The following is a 17035-nucleotide window of genomic DNA, read 5'->3' as shown; positions in this document are numbered from 1 at the left end:
CTCGTGCGGGACATTTGTGTCAACATAATTTTTTGTTTTGCCGCGGACGTACACAATGAGTGGACAATAATATAAGCTGGAGACTTGACGTTTCAGTAAGTGTGCGTTTTAGAGATCAAAATGAGAACATTCTAACGGTGCGTATGAAACTGAAAATGTAACATTTGTTACGGACAAGACCAAGTCTTTTCCACGGTCACATTAAGTCCATATATGGAACATGTTGGTGACCCCTAGTTTTAATACTCTCCGCTAACTGTGGTGTCTTCTTTACGTTTTGCCTTTCCGCCAGGATTTCACGAAATTGCAAACGGCTGCCGTCAAAATGTTCTGTCAAAATTTCTTTTAAGTGTTTTGTTGAAATATTCGGCTCCCATCCTCATATGAGGCTTAGTTTTTGACTAAGAGCTGCACTTAACACCCATTTTGGGCGGGAACCCCTTTTGGTGTTAGCATTTTAGCTATTGAAAAATAGCAGATCTACAAGCTCATAGCGCGCCACCGAGTGGCGCGCTACGAGCTTGTAGATCTGCTATTTTTGAAAAATCGAAGAACGACTGACATAGAAACATAGCTTTTTCAGGAAACTGTCAGGATGTAGAAGACATTTTTAGAATCTGATCTCAGGTCAAAATATACGATCGATTGCTCATGTTTAGTTTTTTTTTTAAGAGCTGCACTTTATTTAACCCATTTAGGCCTGACGTCGAAATTTAAAAAATATAAATCATGACAGTTTTCTGAAAAACCTGTGTTTCTATGTCAGTGGTGCTAAACCTTTTTCATGTCAAGGAGCCCCAGAATGATATGTATTTGGCCACCGACCCCCATCTCAAAATATGTAGTTCCAGGGACTCTCCCAGAAGCAAAGATTTGAGTTAAAAAGCTCTGAAAGAATACTGTATATATAAGATGTGTGCCGCATTTTTACGATTAAAAAAAAATAGCAGACCTACAAGCTCGTAGCGCGCCACTCGGTGGCGCGCTACGAGCTTGTAGATCTGCTATTTTTCAATAGCTAAATTATAACCTAACCTAACCCCAAAAGGGGTTCCCGCCCCAAAAGGGGTTAATATTTCTATGCTGATTTCAAAGTGTAAAAGAGAACGGCAAGCAGAGCGTTGCTTGATTTGATTATCAGTCTTGTACATTTCCCCACACAGAAAAGGAAAGTGGTTCTTTACAAAATCCATTTTATTTTATTATTTTTAAATCACGGAAAACAACAAAATCCTGGCAGGACTGTTTTTTTTTGTTTTTTGTTTTTTTTAAGCATTGAGTTGGTGGTCAACAATAATAATCATAATGCAAATATAATAAATAATGTCTACAACTTTAAAAACGTGATGGCAGTGCTCGTTATTTGAAAGGGAGGACTACTGTATGCATGGAAGGATGGTCTCTAATGCAGCGGGTCCCAAAATAGTCCAGTAATGATGTCATTTGACCTCAATCTAATTGCAAAAAAAACGAACTCAGCTGATTTTGCATCTTCAATATATCCTGAATAACAGAAAAAATCACACCCGTGTGAACTGAGTGGTGTAAGGTTTTATATAGCATGATCAGCTGTGGTCTGACGTAATGTCTGACGTAATGAAATAAGGTAAGGTATTATGTAGCCTGATCAGCTCTGATCTGACGTAATGAAATCACACCCGGATGTGATTTCACAACTGGCTTTTTCTGTGCAGAGAAAATGACCATGGTTGCTACGGTCATCCAGTTCACCCGGGAGTGATTTAATTACGTCAGAAATTATTTTGAACATAGCAACCATGCTCATTTTTTTCTGCACACAAAAGCCAGTTGTAGGAGTGGTTTACACCACTCAAAAAAGGAATCACACCCGTGTGAACTGAGTGGTGTAAGGCCTGTCTGACGTAATGAAATCACCCGGGTGAACAGGGTGAACATAGCAACCATGCTCATTTTTTCTGCACTAACAAAGCCAGTTGTATGAAATCACACCCGGGTGAACAGGGTGAACATAGCAACCATGCTCATTTTTTCTGCACTAACAAAGCCAGTTGTAGGAGTGGTTTACAGTACACCACTCAAAAAAGTTGCCTGGAATTGTCTGAGGGGAAGTGTTGAAAATGGCCTGTACAGTATGGCCACCATTGACATCCTATTATAAGGCAGTATTTTCTAAATGTCCTTGTGCTTTAAGTACCATGTGACGTGTCAAACTAGGGGGTTTTCATGATGCTGAATCCATTCCAAGCATTAGTTTTGCACAAAAACACTCATTGGGCTAAATTTGGCCTCAGCAACTTGCCCAAATGTGCTGACATCATCACATTGGGGGCAAGTTGCTATGGCCAAATGTATTTTTCTGTTATTCAGGATATATTGAAGATGCAAAATCAACTGAGTTTGGGTTTTTTTGCCATTAGTTTGAGGTTTTGATCCTGTATTTTCCATAGATTTCCTGTACTAAAACTTTTCCGTCCGTAGATAATATATTTCTCTTTTTCTTTTACTCCTCAGCTCAGCTGATGCTGCACAGTAGGCCTACAGTAGGCCTACAGATGTTTACAGTAGGCCTACAGATGTTTACAGTAGGCCTACAGATGTTTGAAAATGTGATTATTGTTTTTTAATACCATACTTTTACTTTTAAATTGAGTATTTACTCAGTCAGATAATTGTGACCGTTTCTGATCATTGCATTTTGGGTTTTTTTTAAATTGTCATTGTTTCATGTCATAGCTGGGAATCATAGCTTCAAATTGACATATTGGTTGTTCAGTTTGACCCACCAGTTTTGGAGATATGGCTTATAGAGTATAATGTCTTGCAGAGAAACAGCGAGTTGAGAAAACAGGCTTGAAAAGGTTCACTTCTGTGGTCTCTAACATTACACCTAGCTACATGTTTATGTCGATTTCAGCTCTGACATTTATTTCAGACATGCTCTAGTCTAGTATGTGAAGAGTCTGCCTGTGCTATTAACTCATTTTGGATAGAAAACAAAACAGTTTTTCTCCTCTCCTGAACAGTTAGTCTTGTGTTTCTCCTCTCCTTTCCCAATTCCTTTTTTAACCCTACCCCTCAGCCCTTGGCCCTACCCCTTATCCCTTCATGTCAAGGGGTAGGGGGATAAATCATCACCCTAGGAATTGGAACGTCCCTAAATATTGAACGTCCCTTGTAGATATTGATATACAACCTGTTCTCAGAAAATAGCTGATCTGCAAGCTCACTACAGGCCAGTGGTCCCCAAACTTTTTCATGTCGAGGACCCCCAAATTGACACGAATTAGCCCGCAGACCCCCATTTGAAGAGATATGCCAGGCACCCCATATATTTTTACGAATCTAGCAGTGTCACGGACCACCAGTGTGACATGCATTAGTCCATGGACCCCCATTTGATGGCATTTCTGTCTCTGGGATCCCCAATTTATATTGTAAAATCAATGTTAATTAACTCTGAGTGTACAAATGGACCCTTATGGGTCCATTTGGTTCCAAACTATCATTTAGCTGGGGACCCCCTGGAAGTCTCTCAAGGACCCCTGGGGGTCCCCATAACCCACTTTGGAAACCACTGCTATAAGCTGTAGATCGGCTATTTTGGGAGAAGAGATGGAACGTAAATATTTATGGCTGTGGTTATGATGAAATAAATATATTGTAATTTTGTCTCATCTTGGTAGCCCACCAGAATGTAATTCAGCTAGATATAGCTCATTCTGACACCTGCTCAACAGTTGTACCTGATTCATTGATTATTGTATTAACAGTTTGTATAGAATGGGTACAGTTATATATCATATAGCCTACAGGGTTAGAAAAAGGAAAAACAATTTACAGTATAGAAAGAAGGGGCTGTGGTCACTGTGTTCATTGTTTTTAATATCATTAAGAACAGTCATTTTCTATCATGGAAGTCGTGGTATGCTAATAATAATATGAATGATAATGTTTCAAATTCAACAACATTTAGGACAATCGTGATCCATCTCCATCCAATGTACAGGCTGTACAGCAGCTTGCAGTCTGTTCCATAGCTGGTTTGCCTGGGGGGAAAAACAACACCATTGTTAATTAGTTATGTAACTTTTGCAACTTGTTGGGATTAGCATAACATTGGTCATGATAAAACCATACCAGCTATCACTGCAGCGAGTAGCCAACGTTATGCAGCGGCAGCGTTGTGTAGGTACAGTAGGCTATTTCACGGCTTTTAAGAGCTCCAAAACTGCAGAATGTTGACATATCGGGGTCTGGGGGTCGGACTGATGCCTGCTAGTTAAACTAGCTTGCGTCCGAGTTGTTCCACCGGGGCACCGGCGGTAAATAAAAATAAAAAAGCGCCGATGCCAAATGAATGGTTAACGTTACCGTAACGTTGTATGAATGCAACGCCGTACCATATCGTTAGTTCAAGTGAGGTAACGTTAACCTTTGCTAGAGATTGCGATATTTTTGGCGATGCAGATTGTTAACACATTCAAATAATATTGGTTATTATCATATTCTTCCATAATAAAGGACGACAAAGGCGTCTTACCTCGTCCGCCTTCCGCAATCTGTGATGTCCCTCCGTTTTAAGTCTGGTCGCGAAGTCCCTTGGTTTGAAGGGGATCCTAACCCTACCCCTCGGCCCTACCCCTCGCTCCAAAGAGAATTGAGAAAACCCTTCCTCCTCACGTGAACGCGCATCAGCAAGGGGAAGGGCTAAGGGCCATGGAGAAGGGGGGAATTGGGAAAGGGCCTTAGTCTTGCCTCTGTATCAAAAAGAGTCACAATTGTATGTGCTGTGAACTCAAATGTCATAAAAATTAAAATGTTCCAAGAGCTTCTGTTGGGAGAAGGTCTGAAGATGCTGTCAATTCCATACAATTTGCTGAACATTTAAAAGCCTGCATGAGAGGCAGACATAATAAAGTCTATAAACTTCAGCTTTCATTCTGAGTGTGATCACAGGCTCAACCAGTCCCTCAGGGGTGTACACTAGTACCCCTCCCTTTTTTCACTAGTACATTTCAAACAGCAAAAAGGAGAAAATAAGAGTTGAGAGAAATAAGAAAAGATTTAAAACTAATTACTAGGGTTAGGACTGACAGTTAGGATTGTGGACTGACAGTTGAAATGAAATGAAATGAAATGATTACTATATTTACCCAGGGTATCTGGGCTAAGCTCAAGAACTTGTTTCCAGCCAGGCCCTGCTCATAGAACACATTTCATCGTAGTGGTTCAATGCCTTGTTCAAGGGCACTTCAGCGGTGGTAATTTTAACGTGTCGGACCGCTGATTCGAACTGGCGACCTTCCGGTATCAAGACCGCTCCGCTATCCGTTCGGCCACCGCTGCCACATTGTGGACTGTGGATTGTGGACTGACAGTCTCACACGTTTCTTGTTTCAATTGTCCTTTAAAACCCATTTTGGGCGGGGACCCCTTTTGGTGTTAGCATTATGTTATGCTTTAGCTATTGAAAAATAGCAGATCTACAAGCTCGTAGCGCACCACTCGGTGGCGCGCTATGAGCTTGTAGATCTTCTATTTTAGAAAAATCGAAGAACGACTGACATAGAAACATAGCTTTTTCAGAAAACTGTCAGTATGTATAAAGACATTTTTAGAATCTGATCTCAGGTCAAAATGGGTTAAAAGCTGAGAAAGTGGGGACAGGGAGGAGAGGGAGCTCATTCCAGTTAAGTATTGACAACCTTTGATGGAAAGAACATTTTGACTGAAGGTAGACTTTCTGTCATAGACCTCACAGTCACTCCTGGATACAGATCTAATCTCTCTTCCTGTGCATAACTCCTTGAGAGGAGGAGACCTCACAGTCACAGACCTCACAGTTTTTGATGAATTGAACATGGTGGACCCTGTTGTAAACAAGTGTAATGCTTAATTGGGTCGTCCACTCACAGTTAACAGCCTTTGTATTGAGTTTGTGCTTGAAATGTACTGTAATTCTGCAAACTGTTAATACAATTTTTCAATCAATTCAATCAATCAAACTCCTGGATACAGATCTAATCTCTCTTCATGTGGATACAGATCTAATCTCTCTTCCTGTGGATACAGATCTAATCTCTCTTCCTGTGGATACAGATCTAATCTCTCTTCCTGTGGATACAGATCTAATCTCTCTTCCTGTGGATACAGATCTAATCTCTCTTCCTGTGGATACAGATCTAATCTCTCTTCATGTGGATACAGATCTAATCTCTCTTCCTGTGGATACAGATCTAATCTCTCTTCCTGTGGATACAGATCTAATCTCTCTTCCTGTGGATACAGATCTAATCTCTCTTCCTGTGGATACAGATCGAATCTCTCTTCATGTGGATACAGATCTAATCTCTCTTCCTGTGGATACAGATCGAATCTCTCTTCATGTGGATACAGATCTAATCTCTCTTCATGTGGATACAGATCTAATCTCTCTTCATGTGGATACAGATCTAATCTCTCTTCATGTGGATACAGATCTAATCTCTCTTCCTGTGGATACAGATCTAATCTCTCTTCCTGTGGATACAGATCTAATCTCTCTTCATGTGGATACAGATCTAATCTCTCTTCCTGTGGATACAGATCTAATCTCTCTTCCTGTGGATACAGATCTAATCTCTCTTCCTGTGGATACAGATCTAATCTCTCTTCATGTGGATACAGATCTAATCTCTCTTCCTGTGCACACATCCTTGAGTGTAAACATCCTGTTACTTAAACCCTCTATCTCTCTAACAGATACAGGAAGTGGAGACTGGGGAGTCTTTTTTTTAAAACATCCTGTAACTTAAACCCTGTCTATACTTGTTGTGTGAAACTGACATGAGTTAGTTGGCTTCACACTTCGACGTGTCATGATGCATTGGGTTAGGGTTAGGCTTCACACTTCGACGTGTCATGATGCATTGTTGTAGGTCTGCTATGTTTGGTCTAATGTTCCTCTGAGAATATGCAGGGATGCTGCAGGGATTCAAGCTGTATACAAGTGAAAGGCCATAGAAAGGAATCGATTAAACGTTTATTTTATTTATTCTTTTCCTCAGTTGGCCATTGTGTGTGCACTGGAAATCTATCTATCTGTATTCAACTGCTGAAACAAAAGAGAAATACAAAAAACATAAGGACTGCAGAAACTGTTACAAAGATTCTGTATGTGTTTAAGATAACTATCCTATAGGACCCTCTCGAAAACGAGATACCATATCTCAATGGGGTATTCCTAAATAAAGAATTTCAAACAAACTATCCAGGTAAAAGGTTTGGTTGAGCATTTGGTTGAGAGTGTATCAGAGTGGCTCGGCGCCTCTCCTTAACTTTGATTGATTGATTGATTGAAATATGTATTAACAGTTTGCAGAATTACAGTACATTTCAAGCACAAACTCAATACAAAGGCTGTTAACTGTGAGTGGGGCCACCATGTTCAATTCATCAAAACATTTAGAGACGTACAAATAGACACTTCTATATAGTCAAAGAACAGAACAGGAATTCATCATGAAGGAAGTAAAAAGGGAAAAGAAACATATACAGTGAGGGGAAAGGGGGGGGGGGGGGGGGGGGGGGGCGGTGGGCCCCTACACACACATTTTTACCTCCTTTATGATGAATTCCTGTTCTGTTCTTTGGCTATATAGAAGTGTCTATTTGTACGTCTCTTAAGGTGGACCCTCTTGTAAACAAGTGGAATGCTTTATGGGGTCGTCCACTCACAGTTAACAGTCTTTAGTTTGTATTGAGTTTGTGCTTGAAATGTACTGTAATTCTGCAAACTGTTAATACATACTTCAATCAATCAATCAAACCAGAGCTAGGCTAGAACAAGTAGCTGAGATTGTTTTAGTATCATATTCTGTTTTCTTATTCAGTGAAGAATCAGAATGTAAACACACTGACACTGGGTTATATATCCTGGTGGTTATCATGATGCTACAGAGGCTACTTGATGATGATGATTATCCCCTTTTAGGACCCCATGTTTGTCCCAAATATAGGCTACAGAAAAGGTACAACAAGGGTCCAGAAAGGACCGGTGGTTCCCCAAACCTTTTCACATCAAGGACCCTCAAATAGACACTAATTAGCCCCACGGACCCCCATTTGAAAAGATATGCCAGGTGATTCTCAACCCGTTTAATTTAAAGGGCCCCCATGCAGGTTGACATGCATTAGTCTACGGACCCCCCATGTAATGGCATTTCTATCTCTGGGACCCCCAATTTATTTTGTAAAATCAATGTTATTTTAACTCTTGAGAGTGTAAAAATGGAACCAAATGACCCATTTGGTTCCATTTGTACACTCTCTGAGTTACAGACCCATAAGGGTCCATTTGGTTCCAAACTATCATTTAGCTGGGGACCCCCTGGAACTCCCTCAGGTACCCCTGGGGGTCCCCGGACCCCACTTTGGGAACCACTGGCCTATACCATGTGATGATAGATCTAGCCATCTTGATATTATAAATACAATCAAAGTATTTGCCCAAGGCAGGCGCAGTACCCTACACCAGTGGTTCCCAAAGTGGGGTGTTTTTTAACCTTTATTTAACCAGTAAAAACCACATTGAGACTGAAGTCTCTTTTACAAGTGTGAACTGGCCAAGACAAGAGGCAAAATAAGTGACACAGCTCTGCCAATAACAAAAAAAATACACAACAAAAAACAGGACAGACATACAACGCTCATAAATACAGAACCCACTACCGAAGCTCAAACGGAGAACAGGAACGCGACCAATAAGGACTAATAAAATAAAAACTAAGCAACGGAAAATTGCTAGTAGACTAAAAAGCAAGCAGACATTTGCTATACGTCAAAGCAGGAGCAGTGTATGGGAAGTGTGCCCATGAGAATCACAGCAGCCAGTTTGAGTCTGGTCTGTAGGTCATTAAGACCAGGGTCCAGTTTGAGTCTGGTCTGTAGGTCATTAAGACCAGGGTCCAGTTTGAGTCTGGTCTGTAGCTCATTAAGACCAGGGTCCAGTTTGAGTCTGGTCTGTAGGTCATTAAGACCAGGGTCCAGTTTGAGTCTGGTCTGTAGGTCATTAAGACCAGGGTCCAGTTTGAGTCTGGTCTGTAGCTCATTAAGACCAGGGTCCAGTTTGAGTCTGGTCTGTAGGTCATTAAGACCAGGGTCCAGTTTGAGTCTGGTCTGTAGGTCATTCCAAGACCAGGGTCCAGTTTGAGTCTGGTCTGTAGGTCATTAAGACCAGGGTCCAGTTTGAGTCTGGTCTGTAGGTCATTCCAAGACCAGGGTCCAGTTTGAGTCTGGTCTGCAGATCATTAAGACCAGGGTCCAGTTTGAGTCTGGTCTGTAGGTCATTCCAAGACCAGGGTCCAGTTTGAGTCTGGTCTGTAGGTCATTAAGACCAGGGTCCAGTTTGAGTCTGGTCTGTAGGTCATTAAGACCAGGGTCCAGTTTGAGTCTGGTCTGTAGGTCATTCCAAGACCAGGGTCCAGTTTGAGTCTGGTCTGTAGGTCATTAAGACCAGGGTCCAGTTTGAGTCTGGTCTGTAGGTCATTCCAAGACCAGGGTCCAGTTTGAGTCTGGTCTGCAGGTCATTAAGACCAGGGTCCAGTTTGAGTCTGGTCTGCAGGTCATTAAGACCAGGGTCCAGTTTGAGTCTGGTCTGCAGGTCATTAAGACCAGGGTCCAGTTTGAGTCTGGTCTGCAGGTCATTAAGACCAGGGTCCAGTTTGAGTCTGGTCTGTAGCTCATTAAGACCAGGGTCCAGTTTGAGTCTGGTCTGTAGGTCATTAAGACCAGGGTCCAGTTTGAGTCTGGTCTGTAGGTCATTCCAAGACCAGGGTCCGAAATAAGCAATGCTTTTTTTTCCAGCCTCAGATTTTGTTGGGGGCACGACGTAGCGTAACCAAGCATTTGATCTGAGGTTGAGAGAGTTTTGGACAAGTTCAAATTTAGAACCAATGTAACGTGGGAGATTACCAAGAATGGCTTTATAAATGAGAATATACCAATGTAGCAACCTGCGAGACGTTAAGGAATACCAACCCACTAGGGGGCGTACAGAGTACAGTGATGAGTCCTATAAACGTTAAGGAATACCAACCCACTAGGGGGCGTACAGAGTACAGTGATGAGTCCTATAGACGTTAAGGAATACCAACCCACTAGGGGGCGTACAGAGTACAGTGATGAGTCCTATAGACGTTAAGGAATACCAACCCACTAGGGCGTACAGAGTACAGTGATGAGTCCTATAGACGTTAAGGAATACCAACCCACTAGGGGGCGTACAGAGTACAGTGATGAGTCCTATAGACGTTAAGGAATACCAACCCACTAGGGGGCGTACAGAGTACAGTGATGAGTCCTATAGACGTTAAGGAATACCAACCCACTAGGGGGCGTACAGAGTACAGTGATGAGTCCTATAGACGTTAAGGAATACCAACCCACTAGGGCGTACAGAGTACAGTGATGAGTCCTATAGGGGGAGTTGGTTATGAACCTCAATGCAGCATGAAACAGGGGGTCAAGTTTGCTCAGAGTTGAGGAACTAGCAAAGCGGTAGACAGTATCGCCATAATCAAGCTGCGACAGGAAGAGTCCTGTAACCAGCTTTTTGCGAGAAGCATTGGAAAAGCAGGACTTCATTCTGTAGAAGAAACTCAGCCTCAGGTACCCCTGGGGGTCCCCGGACCCCCTGGAACTCAGCCTCAGGTACCCCTGGGGGTCCCCGGACCCCACTTTGGGAACCACTGGCCTATACCATGTGATGATAGATCTAGCCATCTTGATATTATAAATACAATCAAAGTATTTGCCCAAGGCAGGCGCAGTACCCTACACCAGTGGTTCCCAAAGTGGGGTGTAGCTTGTATGAGCTTGTACTATGAGCTTGTAGATCTGCTATTTTTCAATGGCTAAAGTATAACATAATGCTTCAAACACCAACAGGGGTTCCTGCCCAGAATGGTTTAAGTTCTAATTGGACACCACTGCAGCGGTTCCTAACCTATTTGAACCAATCAGAGCTATAGAGACACACAGGGAATACAAATGTCACGCCCCCAAATGAGACAGCGGCCCCACTTCTGGTCCGTTTCAACGGTGTACTGCAGCGCCCCCTTCTGGTCCGTTTCAACTGTGTACTGCAGCTGCCAATGCAATCCCTATGAGAGGCATCATAAAATACCCTAATTTCACTGGTTCATTACTGAGGCTGTAGCGATTATTTTTTTGTGTTCCAATAAAGTGTCCCATATGTTTGATTTGTCCTTTTCAATGTCACATATGCTACCTGCCATCTCAATATACAACCCACAATGTACTATAATATACTCCATCAGTTTGTGAAAAGTGCTAGCATTAAATTTGTAAATCTCAAAGTCAAAGTGGGCGCACGGTATATACGTCACGGTCGCATCCCTTGAGGTTTTCAATACCCAGATATATTTGTTGTGTTTCGTTTTATGTATTTGTTGAAAATGATCTAAACGGCATCGTGCAAGACTAATTATTAATACTCATCTGGAGAATTCACTAGTTGTAAATGTCAGGATGTCACTCCTCCATTTAGCTGGGTTATTTTCCCAACTATTCAAGTTAATTATACAAGTTGACAGCGGTAAAACACACCGTCGGAGCTCCGTGGTAGGTAGAACATATTAGTAAGCCTGTGACATGTTCCAAATATAGACATGAATGAACAAAGTCAGTCAGGATCGGAATTCATTATTGAGAATTCCACTCTTCAAAGTCGGCGCTCGTAGCCTCGTAAAGGCAGTGACGTCCCTTAAAAGCGACAGGTTCTCTGTCTGCCGTCTCCCCTCTGCTCCGTTAACATTATGGGTAACTCATTCAAGTGGTAAATTAAATGTGAAATACATCCTGTATTGAGAAAACAACAATATATGTTGACAAAGACACTTCATACATTTGGAAACATATTTGTATTTAAATCAATATAGTCTTCAGTTCATTTTGTTACATTTTAAAAGTAGGCTAACTACTGTTGAATTTCAATGGACTCCTATGGGCTGGCCTGCAGTACACCGTTCTAACGGACCAGAAGTGGGGACGCTGTCTCATTTGGGGGCGTGAAATGTGTAGTCCCCGTGTGGCTCTATGGGCTGTCAATTAGACAGGACTTTTCTGATTGGATGTATGGGCTGTCAATCAGGACTTTTCTGTTTGGATGTATGGGCTGTCAATCAGATAGGACTTTTTTGTGTGGATGTATGGGCTGTCAATCAGATAGGACTTTTCTGATTGGATGTATGGGCTGTCAATCAGGCCAGAAAGTAGTTTTTGCCACTCAGTAGGCGTTCCCACATAACTTCTGGGTATGATGATGATGTCATACGCATACCCTCTATTCTGGGGGGAACCTTCAGCCAGAAATAGCAGATCTACAAGCTGTAGGACGAGGATTTCTGCCAACATTTGGTGTAGACAGAAAAAAAGTACAGAGACGACTCAGGTCCAGTTTAGACGCTTTAAGAGGTTAAATAACAAGCTGTAATATAGTTTTTATGAATGTATTTTAACAAGCTGTATTCTACTATATGTTTATATGAATGTATTTTAACAAGCTGAATTCTACTATATGTTTATAGTATATGAATGTATTTTAACAAGCTGAATTCTACTATATGTTTATATGTATATGAATGTATTTTAACAAGCTGTATTCTACTATATGTTTATATGTATATGAATGTATTTTAGGTATTTTCTGTCATTGATAAGAACTATCAATGACAGAGAAAACCACCTAACTCCACTTGAGCTGTATTCGGGTAAAGTGGTGATAATATAATGACACATGCAAGTTTCTGATAATATACAAAGTCACAATACCAACTTTGATGGACCCTCTTCTTGGAAACGAGATATTGTATCTCACGGGGTTCCAAATAAAGAATTCCAATCATGAGGCAGTATTGCTTTGTTTCAAAAATATAAGGTTTTCTTCAATTTCTGAAAAAAACGTAACATTAGTTTTTCCATTTCCTGAAAAATGAAGGTTTTGGAGTTGAGAGGTTTTGGAGTTGAGAGGTTTCCTCCTGACAGCAGAGATATGGAGTTGAGAGGTTTCCTCCTGACAGCAGAGATATGGAGTTGAGAGGTTTCCTCCTGACAGCAGAGATATGGAGTTGAGAGGTTTCCTCCTGACAGCAGAGATATGGAGTTGAGAGGTTTCCTCCTGACAGCAGAGATATGGAGTTGAGAGGTTTCCTCCCAAGTTCACCATCAGCTGCCTGGCACTGTGCCATCTTGGTACCCTCAGCAGCAACCTCAATGCATCATTATATGCTGCAACTTTTACTTTGTGCTGCTAGCCTTGTAGTTGTAATGTATAGACACTGTGGGTTTATATATCAAATAATAGACCCAACACAGTTATTATACATGACCAATGAGCTGTGGCCATGTTGTTGTCATGACAACACTATGAATATTAATACACAGGAACAACGACAGACTGTCAACAATCACTTTATTAAACAATTATGACTTCTACACATGATCATACAATAACATTATGACTTCTACACATGATCATACAATAACATTATGACTTCTACACATGATCATACAATAACATTATGACTTCTACACATGATCATACAATAACATGTGGAGACAGAACGATATCAAATGGATATTCAATGAAAACACAATAATGGAACGAGTTAGGAAATAATGATCTAATAATGAATCGATATATAAACAATGATTGATTTGAGTTAATTAACAACACATTTAGTAGATGTGTGAATCCAGAGTGATTGACATGAAGTCTAGTCAACAACATGTTCACAGCAGTAGGAGAGCAGACATGAAGTCTAGTCAACAACATGTTCACAGCAGTAGGAGAGCAGACATGAAGTCTAGTCAACAACATGTTCACAGCAGTAGGAGAGCAGACATGAAGTCTAGTCAACAACATGTTCACAGCAGTAGGAGAGCAGACATGAAGTCTAGTCAACAACATGTTCACAGCAGTAGGAGAGCAGACATGAAGTCTAGTCAACAACATGTTCACAGCAGTAGGAGAGCAGACATGAAGTCTAGTCAACATGTTCACAGCAGTAGGAGAGCAGACATGAAGTCTAGTCAACATGTTCACAGCAGTAGGAGAGCAGACATGAAGTCTAGTCAACAACATGTTCACAGCAGTAGGAGAGCAGACATGAAGTCTAGTCAACCTTTTCTCATGATTCTGAAATCATTGCAATAATTTGTTTTACACGTTAGTTTGTTACTAGACACCTTTACAAACACATTGAAATCATTGCAAGAATTTGTTTTAGAAAACGTTCTTGTGATCACCGTGCTCTGACTTATGGTGCGTTGCCAGTTTAAATCAACATCATAAAAAGTAGAGAGGTCTCACACACCAAGAAACACATTCAAGCAGGTTTATTTCTCTATTTCATGGGGACAAACGTTTGGGCTAACAGCCTTCTTCAGTGTGAGGAGTTGTGGGAGTCAAGTCTCTTTTGAAGGAGTGGTGACGTTGTGCAGGTGCACACCATCACTAATCATCACCTCACAGTCACACCCAAGGTGTGATTACAGACTGGATAGATACAATATATCAGTATCTATTAACAATGTCAATACATTTGGCCAATATATAAAAATATCAAATATACAAATATTATACAAAGATTGAACACTAATGAAAGTGTCTGAGGACATCGGGCATTACTGCCGTTCATAAATCAGTTACAGTCATTAGAGGAAAACCATTACTTTTCTACAGTCAATATTAACCCAAATGACGAAGCTTTTGTTTTACACGTTTGTTTGTTACTAGACACCTTTACAAACACATTGGTGAAATGTATTGTAAGGAATGGATTCCAGATTGTACATTGTTGTGATAAAATGATATAAATTTAATATAGGAGAGCAGAGAGAGTGAACAGGGACATGTTGCATGGATCTATGAATCTATTGAGGGTGGTGCCAGGGACCTGTTGGTTGGATCTATGTATCTATTGAGGGTGGTGCCAGGGTCCTGTTGGTTGGATCTATGAATCTATTGAGGGTGGTGCCAGGGACCTGTTGCATGGATCTATGAATCTATTGGGGGTGGTGCCAGGGACCTGTTGGTTGGATCTATGAATCTATTGAGGGTGGTGCCAGGGTCCTGTTGGTTGGATCTATGAATCTATTGAGGGTGGAGCCAGGGTCCTGTTGGTTGGATCTATGAATCTATTGAGGGTGGTGCCAGGGACCTGTTGGTTGGGGTCTGACACCAGGTGTTTGTTTGGGACCTCCTTGGACTCCCATTCTTTTCTCCAGGCTGGTTGGACGGTGAAGTCAGCTGGTGGGAGTTGGTCTAGATGGCAGTGGAGCTGTGTGTGTGTGTGTGTGTGTGTGTGTGTGTGTGTGTGGGGGGGGGGGGGGTGTAGATGTCTGCATGGTAGATGACTGAAGACAGGGACTGTATGTATACAGTACCTGTACACATACACCTCACATCTGTCTATGATACCGTCTGGTACAAAGACCTCCTAGTGAAACTCACAAAGACCTCATAGTGAAACTCACAAAGACCTCCGAGTGAAACTCTCAAAGACCTCCTAGTGAAACTCACAAATACTTCCTAGTGAAACTCACAAAGACCTCCTAGTGAAACTCACAAAGACCTCCGAGTGAAACTCTCAAAGACCTCCTAGTGAAACTCACAAAGACCTCCTAGTGAAACTCACAAATACTTCCTAGTGAAACTCACAAAGACCTCATAGTGAAACTCACAAAGACCTCATAGTGAAACTCACAAAGACCTCCTAGTGAAACAAAGGACGCTCCCTGCTGGACAACGGCAGTAATTAAAGCTCTGCTGACCAACCGGAGGTTCAGAGTTCACCTCGGACAGAACACGAGCGCAAGGAGAAAACAGATAAATGGAGTCCCGCAGGGCTCAGTTCTAGAGCTCCAACCCTGTTCAACCTCTACACAAAACGACCCACCATCCACCAAATCCTGCAACATTCCTCTATGCAGACGACATCTGTCTGGCATTCCAAACCACCAGACCTTGACCAACCGGAACAGGTGCTCACCGAAGACCTTTACAAGACTGGACCAGTTCTGCAAAACCTGGCGCCTAAAACCAAGCCCAACAAAACCAGTTTCCAACGTATTCCATCTCCACAACGCTAAAGCTGCCAGAGAACTGAACATCATCTGAGTGGACTCAAGATAAAGCTGCCTCTAATCCAACCCACCTCGGTGTGACCCTCGACAGAACCCTGTCCTTCAAGGAACACCTAAGAGGGAACGGCAGCGAAGGTGAAGTCCAGAAACAACCTGCTCTGCTGCAGCCTCCACACTGAGCTCTGCTGCAGCCTCCACACTGAGCTCTGCTGCAGCCTCCACACTGAGCTCTGCTGCAGCCTCCACACTGAGCTCTGCTGCAGCCTCCACACTGAGCTCTGCTGCAGCCTCCACACTGAGCTCTGCTGCAGCCTCCACACTGAGCTCTGCTGCAGCCTCCACACTGAGCTCTGCTGCAGCCTCCACACTGAGCTCTGCTGCAGCCTCCACACTGAGCTCTGCTGCAGCCTCCACACTGAGCTCTGCTGCAGCCTCCACACTGAGCTCTGCTGCAGCCTCCACACTGAGCTCTGCTGCAGCCTCCACACTGAGACCCAGCAGTTACTCAGATGATGCTTCAGAAGGTCAAAGACTCTCCCTGTCTACCAGGTCAAAGGTCAAAGACTCTCCCCGTCTACCAGGTCAAAGGTCAAAGACTCTCCCCGTCTACCAGGTCAAAGGTCAAAGACTCTCCCCGTCTACCAGGTCAATGGTCAAATACTCTCCCCGTCTACCAGGTCAAAGGTCAAAGAATATCCCCGTCTACCAGGTCAAAGGTCATTTGAACATAGTTGTGCCAGTGACCCCCACAGGTACCCCCACACAAGATTTGTGTTACCATTTTCTGAAATATATATAAAAAAATATATATGCATGGCGACGCATTGTGAACTTGTAGATCTGCTGTTTTCAAATAGCCAGTGTGTATATAAAGGGTTAACGTGTTTAAACTGGTTCTTTTGTTTTA

At 42.2% G+C, this 17035-nt stretch overlaps 1 long non-coding RNA gene across 1 annotated transcript; it reads right to left on the bottom strand.

Annotated features, from left to right (window-relative positions):
• Window positions 1-13583: 13583 nt before the first annotated feature.
• On the bottom strand, window positions 13584-16434 carry LOC306918875. Its single transcript, XR_013789424.1, has 3 exons — window positions 15756-16434; window positions 15618-15640; window positions 13584-15479 (listed from the first exon to the last, which is right to left on the bottom strand). It is a non-coding gene; the product is annotated as an uncharacterized lncRNA (long non-coding RNA).
• Between the last annotated feature and the right edge of the window lie 601 nt (window positions 16435-17035).

The sequence above is a fragment of the Electrona antarctica genome (assembly GCF_951216825.1).
Source record: "Electrona antarctica genome assembly, contig: scaffold_125, whole genome shotgun sequence".
NCBI lineage: Eukaryota > Metazoa > Chordata > Actinopteri > Myctophiformes > Myctophidae > Electrona > Electrona antarctica.
This window is presented reverse-complemented; position numbering and strand designations above follow the sequence as displayed.